Below are 22,149 nucleotides of genomic sequence, written 5' to 3' on the forward strand. Positions count from 1 at the left end.
ATCGCTATTATTTAGGATGTTTGTGTCAGAAAAATCATCGATATTAGCATCCCCTTTTATGCAACTATGTTGGCCGTTTTCTCCAGACACAGCGGCCGTTTTCTCTGATTTCGGAGGCCGTTCTCTCCTGCGCGATGCCCGTTTTCTCGATTTTGTTTTGGTCCGTTTTCGCTGGGGTCCGTTTTCTCCGTGTCCTGTATGGCGCCTTATCGGCGAAAATTCTTAAGCGCGTCGTTAAACCCTATTTCACCGCCCCTCAACTCACCATAAATCAATTTACACATATATGAGAATCATCATCACTGCCATTGCTAACTTTCATGAGTGTGCAAGTGTCATCTCAGCTCATTTATCATGTATCATTTATCATTTATCTCAGTATATTTATCATGCTTTTTTCACACTGAGACATGGCATTCAGCTGCGGCAGGTACTGCGATATTTCATTATATTTTGTACACTGTATAAAAACATGGCTTTCGTCTTCAATCGCTCCAAGATTACAATTTATACAGATATACCTGGTTATACATTTCTCCCGAAAGGAACAATTTTAAAATTATGTACAGACATTCTAAATTTACAAACTACTCTCAGCAGAGACTTATCATTCAGCTGCAAAATATAACATTCAGGCTCCAGAATTGCTTTCAGCTTAGAGTAGTGTGTTAAATAATTGCTAGCTACAAATAGAATCATGCCAAGTTTGTTTGTACATATCAGTCAATTAATTTTTCTCTAAACTGCCATATAAATATACCTGCATCACCAACAGTTTGTGTTATCCACACAAATGAAAAACCTGTTCTAAACAATATAGTTCTAATGTTGGACACCCAGTTACATTTTCCATTTTCATCTAATTTTTTTAGTAGTACAAAACATTGATATGGATACCGATTTACTTTCATTTGCAACAACTTAATCCAATACTTAATACATCCTACCTGAGTTAGTATGAACATATCACATTTACCAGTCTCACCAAGAATGCCTTGTTACGAGTAGATGCAAACTTTCCCACCCTTAAGTATCGTTTAAAATAAGTAGTTTGCTCTTGCTCTATTACAAGATGGCACTTACTGCCCCTAATTTAACCTGTGTATAATAAAACAGGAGCAATTTTCTCATCAAATATTTCACAGGCTGTTGTGAATGAGATATATCTGTTCTTACCAAATAAATGAAATACAAACACCATTGCTTTAGATGCCCGTGCAAGCGTTTGCCCAAGACAGCCTTGAGGAGAATATCAACCCTAAGTACTTATAACATGTAACACTTTTTAGCTGTTTATCCCCCAAAGTACCATTTCTCGTTTCTCCGTAATGTACCACCATTTCTAAATACTATTATATTTGTGTTTCTCTGTATTCACTTCTAGAATCCAGTTTTACAAAAATCATCTAATACATCCAAGTGTAAACCTTCTACTGTAAATGATAACATTGTAACATCATCTGCAAACAATAGCATCACTATGTCTTCAATATCTTGACTTATGAATATTCCACGATTGCATTTATTATACATATCAATTACAAGTTCATTTATAAAAAATGTGAAAAGCACAGGGCTTAAAACACAACCTTGGCAAACACCACATGAAGTTTCAAACTGTTTCGTGATGCCCTCTTCAGATTTTTTACAAGCTTTAATTGATGAATACATACTCTTCAATATGCCATGGCAACCTTTTGTAACTAACATATATAACAGTTTTTTCCTGTTTATGTATTTTTTTTCTAAAATCAACCAATGCCACGTAAAATCTGCCACCTTTTTTTGCAAAGATTTTTACTGCACAAAGACTGTAGTATATTAAAAATAAAATATTGTCTACCGTAGAGTAATCAGGAAGGAAACCTGCTAGAGACTCCGAAATCGAAATATTAACATCCAACCAAATTCTTATTTGTTGTTTCTAACACAGACGTAAACACTTTACCAATAACATTTAGCAACGAGATCCCTCTGTAACTATTTGGAATTGATCCGCTTCCAGATTTAAATATATGTAAATCATTCCAATATTCCACACTTCTGGAAAGTGACCTGTATCTAATATCTTATAAAACAGTAAGTGCAGGTATTTAGTAACAGTTTATAGTGTTGACTAACTTAAGAAATTTTATTGGAATACCATCTTCGCCCGGAGCCTTGTTTCGTTTCAGCATACCAGTACTATCTTTAATTTCTTTTTATCTGATTTGACCCGATAATAGTTCATCAGTAATGGCCAAGTTATCACAATGGTCATAGGAATGAGAATGTAAGAAATCAAATACAGTTTCATCAAAAACATTGTTCTCACTGCCTTGCTCAGGACAAAGTAATGATGTGAAGTACGATAACCAGATATCTGGAGAAATGCCACTTTGTATTCTCTTCCCACATATCAGGGTTTTCAAAGACTTTCAAGACGATTTACAGTCTCCATACCTTCCTGCAATGCATATACCATCCGCATTTTTCTTATCATAATAATTATTTCTAAGTAGACAACGCCTCTTAAATTCACGCTTTGCTGACAAGTATTTATTTAAATTTAACTGACACTTAAATTTACGGAAGATAGATAATGCTTTCTGCTTAGCATTTTTTAAATACGTCAGTCTTGATCAAACCGCGGCGGCTCTTCTCTTTGTTTATTTGGGCTGGTATTAAACAATGACCTAGTTGGAGAACAATGTATCAAAATATCACCCATTTTCTTAGAAGCCAGGTTTATATCGACATCTAGTAATGTAACAAAATCTTCAAATATACTTGACTCGCTGGTTTGCATGAGACAGTTATTATATTCTGTGACAAGGGCGTCAGGGAGTGTGTATCTCGGTACATGGGATAGAACAGGAGCATCTGTTCACGCAGAAACATCAGGATCTAGACCCGAAAATAGGCTGGCTAGGACGACAACAAGTGGCATATGGTCCGACTCAGTGCGCTCAGGTATTTGGAAATCTTGCAAGTAACCGAACATCTCAGTGGACAAAATACAATAGTCCACAACACTTGTACCCATGTTGGAAATGTATGTATATGAACGAGAAGCAGTTAGGTTACAACGTCCATTTGGAATGTGTATCCCACACAGTTCTCACAATTCGAGCAAGCATCTGCCATATGTATTTGTATTAGATGGTATATATTCATCTTCTGAGTTTCGAGGTTTGTCAAAATTGTCCGTGTTATATGTGTCACCAACTGGAAGGTATTCTCCGCTATCGTCAGTAATAAAGTCAGGATCTGATCCAGTTCTCGGATTTAGGCCACCGCATAAAACAAATTTACTGGAATCCCCGTAATTACGCTTAAAATGCAACTGTTACAGTTTGTTTTTCAGACGGTCAATATCATTGTCTTCAGATTTCTCATACTCAGGAGACTTTTCAGGATGAATGTGTGTGGACACAAGAAATATATTTTCATTAGTCTGGGAAAACCGGTTATTAACTACCTTCAGTATAATGATATTATCCCAGTGTGCATATACCCTTTCTAACGTATTTTCAATGCCTTTCGGACCATCACACATATGCCACCGGACGGTCTACCTCTAGCGTATTGTCGTTTTGCGTTACAGTAGTGAAGCGTAAACCCGATAAATGCTCCCTCCAGTGCAGTTGACCTTCCAGTGCATATGGTTTGATGAATACATTGAACAAAATGTTACAAAGTCAGGCCATTGTATTTTAGGCAACAAACCACACACACTCCAAGCATATATAGAAATGTTATCTGCATCATGAACACGTTTTGATTTTTGTGAGTTCACCACTGGGCCGCGGCCACTGTCCTATGTGGTAAGGGTGTGTACATCTTGGTCAGCGGGGGACCTTGCAGCTGCTGCATCACCATGCCCGCCCCTTGTCTGGTAGTTTTTTGTTGGGTTTCCAGATTCGGCGTTGACCTGTTTGACCTGTTGACTCGCTCTCATTCATCATAAATAAACACTTTCCCCTCAATTACAGGTTTGTCGTAGTTCATGAAAGAAATCTTGTTTTCTTCCCTTTCTTTCTTCATGAATGGGAAGAGACATGACCTTAATATAACCATCTCACTCTCTCAGTATAGTCGCCAGGGACTCGGTGCTCTCTATCCCCCTTTAAACAGTCCCTCGCAGATTTAAGAATGGTTGACTTCTCCTCATAGTTGGCAAATTTCACAGGCGATGAGCTCTTTCTGTTGGCATGTTCTCAGGCTGCGGTGTTTTAAGTTTGTCGTTAATAAAGGTCCTCACTCTGGATTAACTTTCATCCCAAGTTTTACCTTTTGAGTCAGACACCCCATGAAACAAAAGATTATTTTACCTGGACTGAGCCCCAGTTTTGTCCGTTTTAACTTCTAAGTACGAAATCCTTGTTTAAAGTTCACTATTTTCATCCTTCAGTGCTGATATTTTGTTTTCGTATTCGCTTGTAAACACATCGAGTTTATTGCTAAAGGAGGTAATTTGTTCCTGGATGGCTTTCAGCGTTGAGGCGCAAACGGATTTCAGTCGCTTTCAATTGTCAGACACTCTGCACTCACATTCTTAGTTGAAAGTCGTGTCTGTACCTTATCAGGCTGAGGGGTGTAACGAAGGGGTTAAGGAGGCCCTGGGTTCATTTCTATGTCGCCCAACACAATCAGCAGACAAAATGACAACAACACAATTCGCAGTCCAATCCCTATGCCGACGGTGAGCCGTATAACGGGGGCACACGCCTCCCTGTCCTGACTCGAGGACACAATGTTCCAAACTTCAGTCGAGACACCCATAGTTAAGCATAGGATGCACAAAACACTTATTACCAATCGTAACCGGTCTTATTGGCTCAAGAACTCACTTTAGAGAGGTTTGGGTCGTTTTTAGTCTGTTGATGTGAGTGACTTCAGCCCTTGACGACCACGAAGACGTATATTGACAAGTGTCTACATATTGGTGAGAGAACGTTTACAAACCAAGTAAATTTAGCAAGGAAAGAAATATATCGGTCAGTATTTTCACATATTTTTCGCTTATTTTATGTTACAGGCTGTGTCATGCAAACTCCTTTTGGTCATGATTCAAGTACATATTTAATTACTAGTAGAAAGTAGTTTTGATTTTCTAACTTGATGAAAACAAACCATAATCTCATTAATTCAAATGGACTTTAGTCCGCGACTTCACGATTTTTAAAAGTGACGGCGCCCTGTCGGAGAATGAATGGTATTTAAGTTTGTTTTCACCGACTAACAAAATCAAAATTACTTTCTACTGGTAGTAAAATATGTATTTTATTGATGGACAATAGGATTTTGCATGACATTGTTTGTAACATCACAATTTCACTCTTGAAAGCAAGGTGGAGGTCAATGTAATATTACTAGCAATATTAATGTCACTTTGACCCGCACCTAGCTCCCTGGAAGAAATCGTTACGTTACAAGTTGTGTCATGCAAAATTCTTTTGGCCACGATTCAAATACACATTTAACTACTAGTGAAAAGTAGTTTTGATTACCTATCTTGGTGAAAACAAACCATAATCTCTATAATTCTAACGGACTTTAGCCCGAGGACTTCACGATGTTCAAAAATGGCGGCGCTATTTAATGCTATTTAAGTTTGTTTTCACCGACTAACAAAATCAACATTACTTTTCACTGGTAGTAAAATGTGTATTTTTTTTATGGACATTAGGATTTTACAAGACATTGCTTATAACATAACAATTCCTCTCACTCTTGGAAGCGAGGAGGAGGTCGATATAATCTTACTTACGATAATATTGTCATTTCGACTATAACCTCGCTTCCGAGGATATTCATGCAAAATCCTTTTGGTCAGCAATGTGTAGTAAGCAGTCTTGAATTTATAAAGTTGATGAAACTTGAACTTCATCCCGGCGTGGGACGGGCGTTTTTATGCATGAACGTGTTGAAAGTGCGACACAAAGGAAGTGTTTCATACTTGCTGGATATCTCATGCTATGTAAACTATTCCAAACATATGGTTTACCAGGTAGGCACATGTGCCTAAAGTTTTGATGTAAATTCTATATGAACAAGGACGTACTTTTACAAGGCTTGCTGATTGTAATTGAATTTCATATTTTTACAGGTAAATCCAATATGATAGTGAGGTTCCCTAACAATTGTGGAGGAATATAATAAATAATCGTATTTTCTCAGTTTTGATAAATGATTTACTCTCGTTTCCATCAGTCTGGAGTGTATTGATATTAGTCATGTTCACGGTCAAACTGAAGCAGTGGCGCAGTGTTGTATACGTGTGCAGTGAAGCGTTTATGACGTGATATGTATTTTCAGCCCAAGGTCGATAGTGTCTAATTGTATTGATTGTTCAATCAAATTCGAGTATTGTACGTAGTCAAGCAGAATTATAGTTGATAAACGCACTATGCCACTGTGTCTTTCATTTGAAACCGAGCGCGTCTGATCCTGACCCACGTATTTTCTTTGAAACCCTTGTTGACAGTTACGCAACAGTTTGAAATAGTGGACGAGCTGGTGTTTAAGTTTTGCGATGGTTGAAAGGAGTGAATGAGTTTACGTTTAAGTCGCACTCAGCAATATTCCAGCTATATGCCGGCTTTCTGTAAATAATAATAAGCATGAACATCTATCTGGGCAATTGAGAACCGATGATATGTGTCAAAGTCAGCGAACCTGACCACTCGATCTCGTTATTTGCCTCTTACGACAAGCGTAGTCGCTTTTTATGGCAAGCACGGGTTGCTGAAGGCCTATTCTATCTCGGACCTTCACGGGTCTGGTTGAAGTGACAGTGGAGTAAATACTTGATCGGCTGTCGAATCTGCATCCGTCAGAATCGAAGAAGAGACACTTATCTAATTGACCTACGAATCAGTGTTGCATCTCTTGCAAATCTGTTAATTTTTTATGACCGGCGGATTTCTATCATGATTTCACGTACGTTCCTCTACCCGGTACACGACGAAAAGGTGACAGTGCTGGTCTAGCGCAACGATTTGTGTCAACGCGACCAGAATGTCGCCAAGCGTTGTCCCACGTGTAGCGGCACAACTAGGTATACTGCAACCCAGAAGAATACCCAGAACACATCCACCCTTATAAAAGGAAATGTTCACCCCAGAGATCTTAGAACATGAGCCATTTCAGATACAGGTTCTGCCAAAACGCCTGCGTGTCATTGAGTGGTCGCAGGTTTGTATGTATGAATACATATTGTGTATTTACAAGGGGTGAAAGCGACAATATCAACAGAAATGTCTTTTTTTTTGGATTTCACTGCATTATGTATCAAGTAGGTCTTGATTCTTTCAAAACAATTCAACTATCTTTCCATCCTTTGGAGATGTTTTGTTTTTCTTACTTGTGTTATATCAAATAGAACGGCTTTTCTCCCATGCAAATGTGTGTTTTTTAAAAAAAGGTTGTCTGGCATGTTGGTACACTGTAGTACTGTAAGATGTCTTGCCTGCAAGCCAGTTGGATCACAGCTGAGTTAGGCAACTACGAACGCAAATCAATACACAAAGCCTTTCAGAAAGTGACCAAATGTTACTGGTATATTTGGGATCATATTTGCTAAATAAGCAGACTTAAGGATTTAGTCTCGCCTGCGAGTAGATCTTCACATAACAGTTTTCAGTAATGGCCCATGCCACCAGTCAGATCCACTCAGCCACCACAACTTCTACAAACCAGATATACATGTAACTGAACATGAATGTTTTACATGTGAACATCAAATAGACAGTTGAAATTTTTACTTTTGTGTTAAATATGTTTAGCATCAGGTTTTCCGAAAAATTCTTTATACGTCACATGCAACGTAAAGCACAACTTTGCAGATTCTGGTACCTTTCGGTATGCACCTACCGAAACAAATCATCAAAAATGCCAATTCAACCTAGAAAGTTGAAAAAAAACGCGATGAAATAAAGGGCCCGTGAAATCGGAGTTCAAACGTTTCACTAAATTTAAAAAACTGGTTTTAACAGCTGTGCTGCTCTGCGTCCATAACGCATGCGCATGCCCAGAATATGAGGTCGTGAGCAGTAGTCTAATCTTGGTCGTGTACACGAACAAGTAAATAATCTACTCGTTACGTACAAAAACTTGTTGATTGTGGTAAGCACTTTCTATGGTTATGGGGCGGGAAAGCTACTTTCTTAATCATAAAGAGGAAAGTAGGGGTAGCTTTACCGGTCAAAGAGGAATGGGTGCATCACGGTATGTGATTACGGAGATGTAGCTTTACTGGGAATGAAGGCAATAAAACACTAAGTTACCGTATTCACCATATTTAATTTGTTCGGTTTTGCTTGCCATATACTACAAACAATGTAAATGAAATAAATGTATATACATTTAAAATGTAAGTTTACACTAAAAAGTTTCCTGTAAGCAGTTACTGCCATTTCATCATTGTAATCCTCACATCACTCCAGTTTTAACAGTTCAGATACAATCTACATATTCCATATCATCTATGTCCTGGCTCCGTAGATCTTGACTCAGGGATCTAAGACGACTGTCTATCTGCCGGTAGCGGCGTTTCCTCTGTGGAGCACTAGGGTAGGCTGTTAGTCGGGCACAGGACACTTCGCTCACTGACTGCACCCTTTGGAAAAGCCCAACGACTTAAAAAATATTGGGGTGACGCTTCCTGGCTTGCTGATTAAGTTTGTGATGTAACCCTTCTAGGTGGTTATTTGTCCTTGGTCCCTCGTTTCCGAAATGGTTCCACACCAATGGGGAAAACTGGTTACCCTCCACCCACGAAGCAGTCACATAATCCATGAATGATCGTACTTTGAGGTCATCGGGGCTGTCAGCAATACATTCTAACCAAATGTTATCTACTTTGTCAAGGGGAAGAGCAGCAGCTCGAGGTATTTCTTTTCTGCCTGACTTCTGCGACACATGACCTTGTATCCATAAAAAAAATTATGTTGTCCTCCACGCACAGTGTCAACGAACGTTACTATTACTTGTGCATTTGCCATGATGACTGAAGGTATAGCCCCATCAGATAAATATATATAATGAGAGATAGGAAATTGACAAACATGAGTAGATGTGAGTTGGAGGCGGATGTAGTTCTCATCAAAATTGTAAACATCACACACTTGGATGCTGTACTCTGTGATCCTAATAGGAAACAAACCGCATTATAAAAGAGAAAATCACAGCGGTCGTTTTTTCCATTAATCGATAATTGTCAGGGTTAACTGATCACAGTGTTTATTCAGTTAAGTACCTTTGGCGGTACAATCTTGCGTTGGAGAAAGTAGCTTTCACGGAACTACGCTAATTTAAAGTAGCACTCCCGGGCCGACACCGTCTCTGTCACAGAGAAAGCTCAGTGTCTGGTTTATTCACACCTATATGTCTGTCTGCCTGTCTGCTAAAGACAGCATGCAGTACACAGTTTCAATCATTGACCACATGCAATTTGAACATAACACCTATCAGACTATACGACATAAAGAAAATAAATTGATTTATGACTCGTGCACCCGAGTTCCGTCTCTGCCACATTATGTAATTAGGCAGGTGTGATACACATGACATGTTTTTATGTCTGTGTGTTGCAAACAAACTACATTCATATTTTTCGGATGACTGGATCTGTCGGAAACTGGTGCACACTCTTGTCAGTTTCAAGTCCTGCTTTGTACTTGGACGAATGACAGATTCCAGCCACGCAGTAGTTTACCATCTCTACTGAGATGAGTTTTGATTGGATCGAGCGCAAATTCAGAGAACATGTATTTTCAAAACCTAACATCTCTATATACATTCTTCATTGATAACAACTTCTTATAGTGTATATGATTTTGTTTGACAACAGTATATATGAATCCATACGGAAACGACGCATCAAGTACAATAAAAGAAGTTGTTATCCATAAAGATTCTTACTTTCTTGCGACTCGCCATACTTCTAAAATGCCCATCAAATAGATCATCTTTCTGTACACACAACGAACCCTCAGCGTATCAGCAAATGAATCAGCCAGTCGGAAGCCGTCGTTACATTTGAGTGCACACCCACCCGCTATGACTAGGTTCGGTCTCCCGAGGGCTTCGTTTCGTGGAAAGTAAGACCAAGTACAAAATATTGCACTTTTGAATCGCGAATGTGCGCTTATAATTTTGTTTATTTGTTTTTTTTAGAAGCAGCAATGTATATAAATGTCATGAATAAGTGATAAATGTGTTTTGATTATGTTTGATTTTTGGGTTGCATGTGACATTTTATCTGTCTGACATTAAAGCATATCAGACTAACTTCTTTGAGTAGCATTCAGAAGTTGCTGTGATAAACAACTAGGCGAGTTTTCCAACAAGTGAGGAGAGATCTGTGGATTGACGTTTCTATCTAGTTGCTTGGCTGGATAGCGGTGTTGGTTGCTGCACCGAAACTTCGCTTTTGTGGCAAATAACGAAGTAGATGCTAAAAAGTTTCATTTTATTTAGTGTCACTTGTGAAAACTGTGTATTCTCTGTATTCTCTTCTCTGTCTTCGTAATCAAATGAACCTCTCGTGAATGTCTGGACTGTAACAGTATTGATATGTACTGGTTTGATTTATTGCTAAAAACGACATGGTATCACTACTTACCTACACTACTGCCTAAATGTTCATTTCCTTTGAACGCGTTGAGAACGCAAGTGACACGCATGCGACACGGATATGCAACGGGTGGGCATCGCGTCTGAGGCCCGTACCTCAGGTCTGACGCGTACGCGCGTACCATGGTGTAACACGGGACCAAGTTTCAATTGAATTTGTGATGAAAATTCTTCAGGTTTTGAATTTGGAAATTTTATAAATTAGCATTTAGTTTTTTTCTTCCTGCATTTTGGAACCTTTAGTCTTGCTATTTCCTCAGTATGTTGTTTTCTTAAGTTTGCACTAGCTGGCTATGTGGAGGCCAATTTAGATAAGATATATACTGAGTCAAGAGAGAAACTTCACAGGGCACTATAAAAGAACAAGAGAGGTTAAGATGGTTAAACTATTATTATTTAGTTGCTTAGATTTGTGTGATGTACTCGATACTCTGACAGTGCCACAATCAGTTCCATTAGGCTACATCGCCGTTCCAAAACATGTGTATACAGAATGTCAAGTCACAAGAATAAAATTTCCAATGGAGATTGTCAGCCCACAACCAATTTCGAATGGTCTGCGAGGGTAGTCGACCTCTAAACATCTCAGCCCTGGTTTGTGTAGCCTGCAGAAATCTGTCACGTAGGTGACGTAGGATGATTTGACGGTGTTTTGCTCGTGACGTCACACGTGGACGACCCGATCTTGTGCGATCAGAAGTGGTGCCAGATCGTTGTGAACGACCTCGCAAATCATACACAATACGGCGGCTGCATCCCATTGCTCTTGCGACGTCAATAACTGATCTTCCCGCTTGCAACATGCCAACGGCACATTCACGTTGCACATTTGACAACCGTGGCATTTGAAGTGTTGTTAGAACTGCGGTTTAAAAGTGTTTTTTCAATTCTTGAGGCCAATACAAACACGTGCAAATGAAGAAAACTTCGATGCGAAGATCACGTGATCGACTGCATGTGCAAAAGAAAGGGATCCCATTTCGGATGATAAGACGTATCATCAGAGAAAAAAAACATTCATTATTTTTGAAAATTACATTTTGTGACGTTTCTTTTTCGACTTATATGTATATAACTTATATGTTATTCAATGGGCTTAAGCGTGTTTGTAGTATTAGGGTAGGTTTGTGTTTGCGTCCCGCGATCACAGGAACACGATTCTGTGATGTTAGTCCTGTACACTTTTTCGTAGTTTTTAATCTGCTTTGGATGTTGAAAAGTATTTTCTGGAATTGTTTCCCGAAAATGTCCTGTTGACGGTATATTGTTTAAGTTTCGCTGTGCATCTCATAAACTGAAAGTCCAGTTAGATAGATTCAAATGCTATGATGACCCAAATGCACTGTTATATACAAAATATCTCCCTGGTTGTACTGAAGAGGAACGTCATTTTATATTCATTTATCCTTATTATAAGACAAGCAGGGAATTGCTTTTTTCCTAAATATCATTAATAGGATCGGTCCGCTTCCACACAATGTATAATTTATTAGCATCCACCGACACAAAACTTATTACATATCTGTCATTGCATTTGAAAAGAAACTTGCCAAATTGAAATTGTTATAATGAATGATACACCGGTATGTACATTGTATGCATTTGTTTATGTACTAGCAATATGAGTTACCCGAATATGATTATCGGAATCCGTTCGTTTAAAGAAATATATCAATTATTAGCATCTATTGACACAAAGCTTGTTTAACCTCTGTCGTATTTGAAAAGAAACGCGCCATTTTGAAATCGTTGTAAATGAATGATGCACAGGCATGTCCACTGTACGCAGTTGTTAATGTACAAGTGATATGGGTACCCGAATATTATGTGTCAAACGAAAACACGTGTCAAAAAATGTGCCACAAAACTCGGTAAAGGTCACATGCAAGCTCAAAAACGATTTTGCAGATTCCGATACCTTTCGGCATGCACTAAAACAAATCATCAAAAATGCCAATTCACCCTATAAAGTTGAAGAAAATGCGATGAAAAAACCGAAATTCGGAGTTCAATCGATTCACTTATGTTTCCCCCAGGGTTCGGGGGAAAATTGGTATCAACAGCGGCGCTGTGCTGCGCTGCGTGCATACGCATGTACAGTGGATAAGTGGATGAGTTCGTGGAGTTTAAAACAATATGTATGCCCGGGATATGAGCTGTAGTCTAGTTGTGAACAAAAACAAGTAAATAATTACTCGTTACCTAAAAAAACCCACATATTGATCGTGACAAGGAGTCTCTGTTAGAGAGAGGTGTTAACAGGTGTTTATTGACACCTGCACGTCTGCCTGCCTGTCTGCTAGTGACAATATGAAATGCCCAACTTCAATCATTGACCACGTGGAATTTGAAATTAACACCTATCGGACTTACAGGTCATAAACAGAGAGCCGGCTAAGTGTATCTGCAAATAAGCCAGTCAATGAAAACATTTCGTTACACTTGAGTGCACACCCAACGACTCTGACTGGGTTCGGTCTTCCGTGTCCTTCGTCTCGAGCGTAGTAGACCAAAGTACAAAATATTACACTTTTGATTTGCGATTGTACGCTTATAATGCTGTTTATTTGGTTTTTCTTCATAATCAGCAATGCATATTATATTTCATGAATAAGTGATAATTGTGTTTTGATTATGCTTGATTTTTTGCTTGTATGTCACCTTTATTATTTCTGTCTTTGTTTTTGAACAGAAACTTGCCAATTTGATGTGGTTGTCAATGAATGACATGCTGGTACGTGCATTGTGTGCTATTGTTTATGTACTAGTAATATGGTTTACGATGCCCCAAATAAAATAAACTTGTGATTTGTCACAGTTCAGTTTATGTTTCGTTGTGTGTGGCTTTGTCTGCTTGGAATTGTATTTTCTTTGGCCAGTTTGGAATTTGGTTTTTGGGTAATATTATTTCAATCTAAAATTATCTAAAAACGGATTCAAAAGCTTTGTTTCTCTGCACCTGTTCAGTGTTGACTCTCTCCCCTAAGGCATTCAAGTAAAGCTGTATTTTTTTGTTGTTGTTCTGTTTAAAATCTCGAATCAATGCGATTCCATTGCGGTCAGTTCATCAAAGCATCGATGAAATATCATGTATGAACGTAGTGGTGTAGAAAGTTGTTCATTCATCCAACGAAAATATACAATATTACGATAGACCAATCAACGTATGGGTTATAACTGACTGAAACTAACATTTTATGGCTGAAATAGTGTTGTAAAGCTCAGACACTTTCCCTAAATGGCTCAGAAACTGCCGCTGTATGGCTTTCATGAAACACAGGGACCTTTTGGGTGAAACAGTGTTGCTGTGTGGCTCAGACACTGTCTCTATATAGCTGAAACACTGAAGCATAGGTGCCTTTTGTTTGAACAGTGTCTCTATGTAGATAAAGCAATGACAATATCCCTGCATATACCACGTTACTCCCTCGCCTTCTATATGCCTGTATATTGTTCCAGGGGATCTTGAACCAGAAAATGGCGTCTTTGCAGATGGTATTGATTTACAGCATCATACTGTGGTCAGCAAAGTTTGTGATGGGTAAGAGTTGACAGCGCGATCCCCAGTTTTACACGGAATTACAGCAACAACATGGCTACTTGCACCCTGTATACACTTGCTCCTCTAGTCTAAACGGTAAACAAATATACGTTTCAATGAGTGTGCGAAGGAACACTCCATGATATCATAGTGATGAGTTAGTGAGTATGACATTTTCAAGGGTGATGCTGTTTTCAGTTGCCCGTCAACAATGCCTTAAAAATACATTCGATGACTTTCTTGCGACTGTCTGTTACATCAGAAGAATGACAATGATTACTGACACTTGGTTACTTCTGTTGTAGTGTCGACAGATACCCCATGCCCGGCAGTTGCTCAACTTGGGGGGTCCTACAGCATCTCTGCAAAGATTGTGTACAATAATTTCGTTTGGGTACGCCCCAAGGATTCTCAAAATGTCGTCACGTGTAGTCCCACTTGCAGCGGCACGACAACCTATAGTGCAACTCAGAAGAACACACAGAACATAACTACCCTCACAATAGGAAAGGTTCGGTCCAGAGATGCTGGAAAATGGGTCATGTCCGATACAGGTTCCGGCAATGTGACTGCATGTGATTTAACCGTCGCAGGTATGTATGCATGAATACATTTTGCACTAACAGGGTATGAAAACGACAATATCAACAGAATGATATCTCAATATTATATCAATCGATATTCAGACCGACATCCTCGCGTGATTTTTAAAATGCTTATTCTTCAATACTCATTAATGAAGGTTTATTAGTGTGTTAAATACTTTTGATTGTATACACGTGGAAGACTGCTGTTTCGAGGGAAGTAATCACCAAACGATCTACATTCCGCCATGTTGGGAAGCTGGTAACAGACGTTACCTGCATCACCTTAGGTACAGTGAATGGCGAAAACGATGCATTCTGATTACATCTGAGCACTCTATTCTGTTTTTCAAAACATATGAACCTCTTGGGAATGTCTCAACCCACCTAAGGTAGTCTATCTTGCCTTCATGTGGTTATAGAATAACGACTAATACCTAAGGCTAAAAGAGAACTAATTATGCTGACAGAACTTTTAAGTTTCTTTCCTTTGTCAACAGGTCTTCCGAATTGTACCATCAACAGTTCTATGTTCCCCGATTCCCTTGAACCCAATTCAGAGCTGGCACTGGTCGCCGGCATTCGGGGTTACTACTGCTCTAAACAGGCCGGGTTTGAACTTACTACTGGCCGTGAAGCACCAGATGTATTGTTGAAGAACAACACAGTTACTGATGTCACTGACATCGTCCTCAACACCACCTTCAACGTAACACTGAAACGACTTGGAGACGTTAAACTGGATTTTACTTGTTACAACGAAACATATCGTCTTTCTTGTCAAGGAGCGGTGAAACTTCTCAAAAGTAAGTACGCATATATAACGTGTAAATGTTTGAAAATATACTCAAATATGAAAAACAACCTAACTGATGTCGAAGTGTTTACACCACCATAAATCGTCAAAACAGTCAGCATCCTTAATATACTAGATAAGCCTACGATGAAGACTTTACTAAATACCTACTATATACGTCCATATGTTAACACCAAAGCAAGTACCCTTGGTAGAAAATCCCTTTCTCCCCCGGAGAACGTTTACGGAAGTAATCATAGATAGGTCCATCAACAATACAAAACTGATATAAAGCAGGTACATGCTACTCATGTTACAACACTTTTATACATGCTTCCATGGGTTACCCGTTGTATATTCATATATATGTGTGTCAAAATTAATATTAAATAATGTTAAGTGTAAAGGATGGGTGGAATATGAAATAAAACCCCAACCTTTTATCTTAATACCGACTTAAATTGTCCCTGCATGTTCAATATATGGAAAGCATGTTAGGTGGTGTCTACTCATCCACAGTTCCTCCTGAATGTGACATAAGCAGCTCCAGGAATGGAACCCTGTTTCCCGGTACAAGTCTGACAATCAACTTTCAACATCACCAACTACTACTGCACCGAGGAGGCTGCGTTCGACCTCATCACCGGAAACGTCGAGCAGGAGCTGGTACCGAGGCACCACGTTGTCGACATTAATAGCACCGTCGTCGAGAAGACCTTCAACGTCACACGTCAACAAGACGGTGATATTAAAGTCAACTTTACATGTGACGGCACGCATCGTGAGCTACAATGCAGTGGCGATAAGAAGATAACTGTAGGTAAGTATGGTACACAAAGGCGGTTGTAGGAGTCTCCCTGTCAGTAACAAATGAAACATATATGATACATCATAAAAACATATCATTAGTTAAAGAACTGGGCTCGAGATGGTCTCCGACAAAAGCCAAGCTAAACCATGACGTTGTAGGCTACCGGATCACTTGATGACCCGCTGGAATGGATGTTTTGCTGATCACAGTTCATGATGTCAGTCACCAGTTTGTCCAATCAGCATGATCAGACTGAAAGGATAGCTATAATAAAAGAAAGTGCTATCATTTTTATTTATTTTGACACAAAAAAAGTGTCATTTTCCATGCATGGAAATTGATTTCATAGTCCAACATGTTTTTGAGCCAAGCATAATCGCATTTTTCAGGGATTCAAAGTGCAAGTGCCACCCTTGCGTTTCGAAATATATGGGATGTATTTCATTGATATAAATAACAAACAACCACACGTACAGTAACACAATCTTGACAGTCTCTTGTCTTGCTGTGAGATAACCTGTGTTGACGCCATAGCTTGTGCATTAACAGTTGTTCATGTAATAAATACATTGTCATGATCTAACCAAATGATTTTTGGGATATGCAGTAGAAGGAGAATTTGACATTGTGTCTTGTTAATGGTTTCAGCATCTCCAACTACATCGACGTCAACAGGTGCGTGTATTTCTTCGGTGTATCATCGTGTTTGCACTGCAGTTGTAAGATCTGTTTATTTGCAGTTGAACGTGTAACTGAAAATATCTTTGTAAACGCATATTCTGTGACCTTTTTGTTACAGCTGGTCGTTCAACATTAAACATACCTCAGTTTGTTCAAATTGATTCAGGTCTTTAGAGCATTTGGTGGTTGTGAGACTAATCCTTGCCCCTTTTACTTCTTCCAGGGAGCGACTCTGCATACACTTCCATCACCACCTCCACTTCCATTATCACGTCCACCAATACACCTCCAAAACCTGCATCTGTACCTGTCTACCTCATCATGGGTATAGTGGTTGCGTTGCTCGTTCTGCTCATCATCATCTTTGTCCTGTTTGTCTGTTGCATCTGCACGTTTAAAGATATGGAATGCAGATATAGGTGTTATATATTCATTCACAGGTCCTCCTGAATGTGACATAAGTATCTCCAGGAATGGACCCTTGTTTCCCGGAACATGTCCGACTCTCACTGTCAGTATCACGAACTACTAATGTACCGACTTCATCACCGGAAAGTTGGAGCAGGAGCTGGTACCGGGGCACCACGTTGTCGACATTAATAGCACCGTCGTCGAGAAGACCTTCAACGTCACACGTGAAGAAGACAGTGATACTAAAATCAACTTTAAATGTGACGGCACGCATCGTGAACTACAATGCAGTGGCGATAAGAAGATAACTGTAGGTAAGTATGGTACACAAGGGCGGTTATAGGAGTCTCCCTGTCAGTAGCAAATGAAACATATATGATACATCATAAAAACATATCATTAGTTAAAGAACTGGGCTCGAGATGGTCTCCGACAAACGCCAAGCTAAACCATGACGTTGTAGGCCACCGGATCACTCGATGACTCGATGGAATGGATGTTATTGTTTCCAAGTTTTGCTTCTCAAAGTGCATGATATCAGTCAGTCTAATCGACAAAAGTGCAATCATTTTTTTTATTTTGCACAACGAACCTTTCCATGCATGGAAAGTGATTTCATACTCCCACCCTGAAATCCTTATGGTGCACGTGTATGTTTGCAACATGTTTTTGAGCCAAGCATAATCGCATTGTTCAGGGATTCAAAGTGCAAATGCCACCCTTGTGAGTAGAAAGATGTGGGATGTCTTTCATTTATAAAAGTAAAAAATGGATAGAAGAAGAAGTTGACATTGTGTCTTGTTAATGCTTTTAGTATATCCAACTACATCGGGTGCGTGTATTCCATCGGGGTGTCATCGAGTTTGCACTGCAGTTGTAAGATCTATTTTTTTCAGTTAAACGTGTAACTGCAAGATTTTTTGTATAGGCACATTCTGTGACCTCTTTGTTACAGCAGGACCTTCAACATTAAACATACCTCAGTTTGTTCAAATTGATTCAGGTGTTTAGAGCATTGATGGTTGTGAGTCTAATCCTTGCCCCTTTACTTCTTCCAGGGAGTAATACCTTCAACGCCTCCATATTCATTTTCATCACCAATACACCTCCAACGCCTGCATCTGTACCTGTCTACCTCATCATAAGTATAGTGGTTGCGTTGCTCGCTCTGTTCATCATCATCTTTGGCCTGTTTGTCTGGCGCTACATAAGATGCTCGGAAGTATAGCTTCACAAGGAAAAGACCCAATGTTCGGAGCTTGAGGGAAAATGATAGCCTAAATGCAACTGAAACGCATGTCCCAAATCAACCCCGACAAGAAGGCGGGTTTTGTGCAAACTGTTCTTCGATCTACCGCTGATCCTGCTTCAGAAGATAAAGGAGCATCAGCTAAAGAGATGGCAATATAGCCGAGGGATTTAATACTGACTATATTCTAAGGACATTTTGGGTTGTAAAAGAATTTGCCTGTTTTGAATAGCTCATTATCAGTGAAAGTCCATGAATATGTTCCAACAAATTTCAGCCGTTTTGAATTTGAAAATAATGATACTTCTGTAAAACAGTAATTGGAAGAGGCACATGGCAAATTTTACAGGAGTGAAACTATTGGCTGCCTCTGGAGCAATGAAATAACGAACTTAGTGTGTATCCTTTCTCAGTATTTTGAAGACGTGTTCTGAGAGTATAGGACTACATTGTCGTTAACCATTACCTGTAAACAAATTCCCCGTTTGACACATAAGATATTTGTAATGACGCAAAAAGCGTTCACCCTAATGATTTCCAGAAAATATGCAGGGTGAAAAGTGTAACTGAAAGTCATAAGTAATATTATTTTAGTGTTTAAATATTCTTATCGTTTTGCGTGTATGAAATATAGTAATCCAGCCACATCAACACGTGCAGTTTGCAGTACTTGTTAAAGCATCCATCTCATTCATTTTCAAGTCATTTAGCCATTCAAAAGATATTTTAACCTTATGTTGTAGTATGTCCCTGCAAAGTTTAAGTATCAATTTGTGTCTGGTTATTCGAGAAACGAAAATGGCATAGTGGTAAAAAATAGAAACAATAAAAAACAATCAATTTGTAAAAGCTTTTCCGCAATGAAGTTAATCACTATTATTTAGGATGCATATAAAATCATGTAATCCTTTGATGCAACTATGTTGGCCGTTTTCTCCAGACACAACGGCCGTTTTCTCTGATTTCGGAGGTCGTTCTCTGTTGTGCGATGGCCAGCCGTTTTCTCAATTTTATTTGGGTCCCTTTTCGCTGGGGTCAGTTTTCTCCGTATTCCGTATAGTGCCTTATCTTAAAATTAATTAAATCTTAAGTGCGTCGTTAAACCCAATTTCGCCGCACCTCAACTCACCATAAATCAATTTACACATGTATGAGAATCATCATTACTGCTCTTGCTAACTTTCTCGAGTATACAAGTGTCATCTCAGCTCCGTTTCGGGTATGTAACAAGATACATTTGAGGTGCAATACGGCCAAAGCAGTACGTAGTATAGGTTGTTATGTTCACAAAAAATAAATGTGAACAGCATCTCTGAATATATCATATAACATTTACTGATCCACGATAGCTGTCAATGCAATTAACGTCACTTTTACTACAATTTATGTTTATATTAATTTACAAGTCACGCCAAGTTTATTACAGTTTGCTTCAAGTATTACAATAGGCACTTCAGCGTGTCAAAACAGACCATCTTCAACCTATGGACCTGATACAACTATACTGGGAGTACTAGAGACAGACCCAAGTCGGTTGTATGCACTCAGTAAGTAAATCTAACATGTCAGCATATAAACAGCATGTCAAGTTCTATATAACCATATACAATATACCATTATGTAAGATAAATGTCACAAAATGAGCAATACAGTCGAACCCCATTGTCTCGAACTCGGTTGAGACGAATTCTCGGATGTGTCGAACTGACATCTCGGTCCCTGCCGATTTCCTTATATTTATCATTATTTTTACCCTGATGTGTCGAACTAGATGTGTCGAATTCCCGGTTGTGTCGAACTCATTTTAGGGTCCCCAAAGGCTCTAATAAGTACACATTTACCCTTTTGTCTCGAACTGTCAAAGCTGGTTGTTGCAACTGAAAACTTCAGTCGCGCAATCGGAAGTCATCCTCATAAACGTGCTACCTAAAGATCAAAAGTAACGATTAACGGACTCAACAATCAAGTGACATGTTTAACTACGCATCTATACACACATTGTTAGCACACTTACCAACTGAATTTTACTCAAACAATTAACCATAATTAAGTTGTTACCAGTGACACGTTGATCACGGACCGACAGGATATCTCTAAACAAACAATGGCGCATGTTGTTGTCATTTGACAGTCTATGTTAGCGGTCATGTGATTTCCTTGAAAATACAAAATGAGAAGTGAGGAAAACGGAGTTGGTTTAGTATTTAAGGTGTAGGATCAATATTTTTAACCAGTACGGTTAGTAACACGGCAGGGCAATTCAGCGAAGGACCCGATCAGCCCGGGGGGATAACTGGATCGCATGTTACACCTAAAAAGCGAAAATTATCTGTTAAGACAATAGAGACAAAATACGAGGCTGTCATAGATAAATTCCCCACATGTACACGTATGTACATTCCGATTCCGTTTGTATGAACTATACAACTTTTTATACTGACTGAAAATGAATTAGTGCTGTCAACTAAATGGGATCGCTTGTGAGTTTGTTAAATTATTCTTGTTCTTATCTTTTTGTATGCATATTTATTTGCCCTGACGAATAAAGTGATTGAATTGATTTACATTAGTATATGTTGTAATTTAAAGATCAATACTGCCGTAAACGTTAATTGCAAAGATATATTGTTCGTATGTGTATCCTACTGCAAAATAACGATGTGTTAAGCAACGTGGTCGTGTTGGTCTTTTCAATGCTGACGGATGTGTCGAACACTCGGATAAGTCGAACTTTCCCCTTGGACCCAACGAGTTCGACACAACGGGGTTTGACTGTACATTAAACTACAGCTCTGCTTTAGTTACCTATATTTTGCAATGGCGGTTGTTATTAGATAGACATTTACAGAAAGTTTGATCAAGCACAACGACAAATGTAATTACTAAACACATGCGACTAAATTCTACCACAGTCTCAATTCTCATATGTTCGCAAGTGCCCTCAACAAGACATACAACTTAAAACACATTGACTGATGTCACCTACAAATACGGAATGTTACCTACAAATCTACTGTTCATCGCGTTATATCATTCAAATCTTTACTTTTGTCACCAAGAACAAATTGTTTTCTGGTATTTCCATCAAAATGTGTTTATAATAGCATTGTATTCAAATCTGAACAACGAACTGCAGTGCATAACTGAATATAACATTTTTACTGAACGCTCAGGTATGTAGCGATATGAAATTCCAAGGAACCATTTCAATCTATGAAATCAGTTTTATGATCTTCAATAATTTTCATCAGGAAAATAATGTTATAGCAGCTTTTATTAACAACGAATCCATGTTATCTACAAATACCTTGATCCACAACCGCGGAAATCCCGACAAGGCATTATGTTATATCAGTTGTAGCCCCATGTCAATTCCACATACAGTCTAAAGTGTGTTTTTTTAACAATGGGAAGAACTAAAACGTCACCAAAATTAAAGTTTGTTAGTTGTATCAG

The 22,149-nt window shown here is 38.8% G+C and overlaps 1 pseudogene; it reads left to right on the forward strand.

Moving 5' to 3' along the window:
- The first annotated feature begins 14,088 nt into the window (after positions 1–14,088).
- On the forward strand, positions 14,089–18,455 carry LOC137272912 (uncharacterized; annotated as a pseudogene).
- Positions 18,456–22,149: the final 3,694 nt, after the last annotated feature.

The sequence above is a fragment of the Haliotis asinina genome, chromosome 1 (assembly GCF_037392515.1).
Source record: "Haliotis asinina isolate JCU_RB_2024 chromosome 1, JCU_Hal_asi_v2, whole genome shotgun sequence".
NCBI lineage: Eukaryota > Metazoa > Mollusca > Gastropoda > Lepetellida > Haliotidae > Haliotis > Haliotis asinina.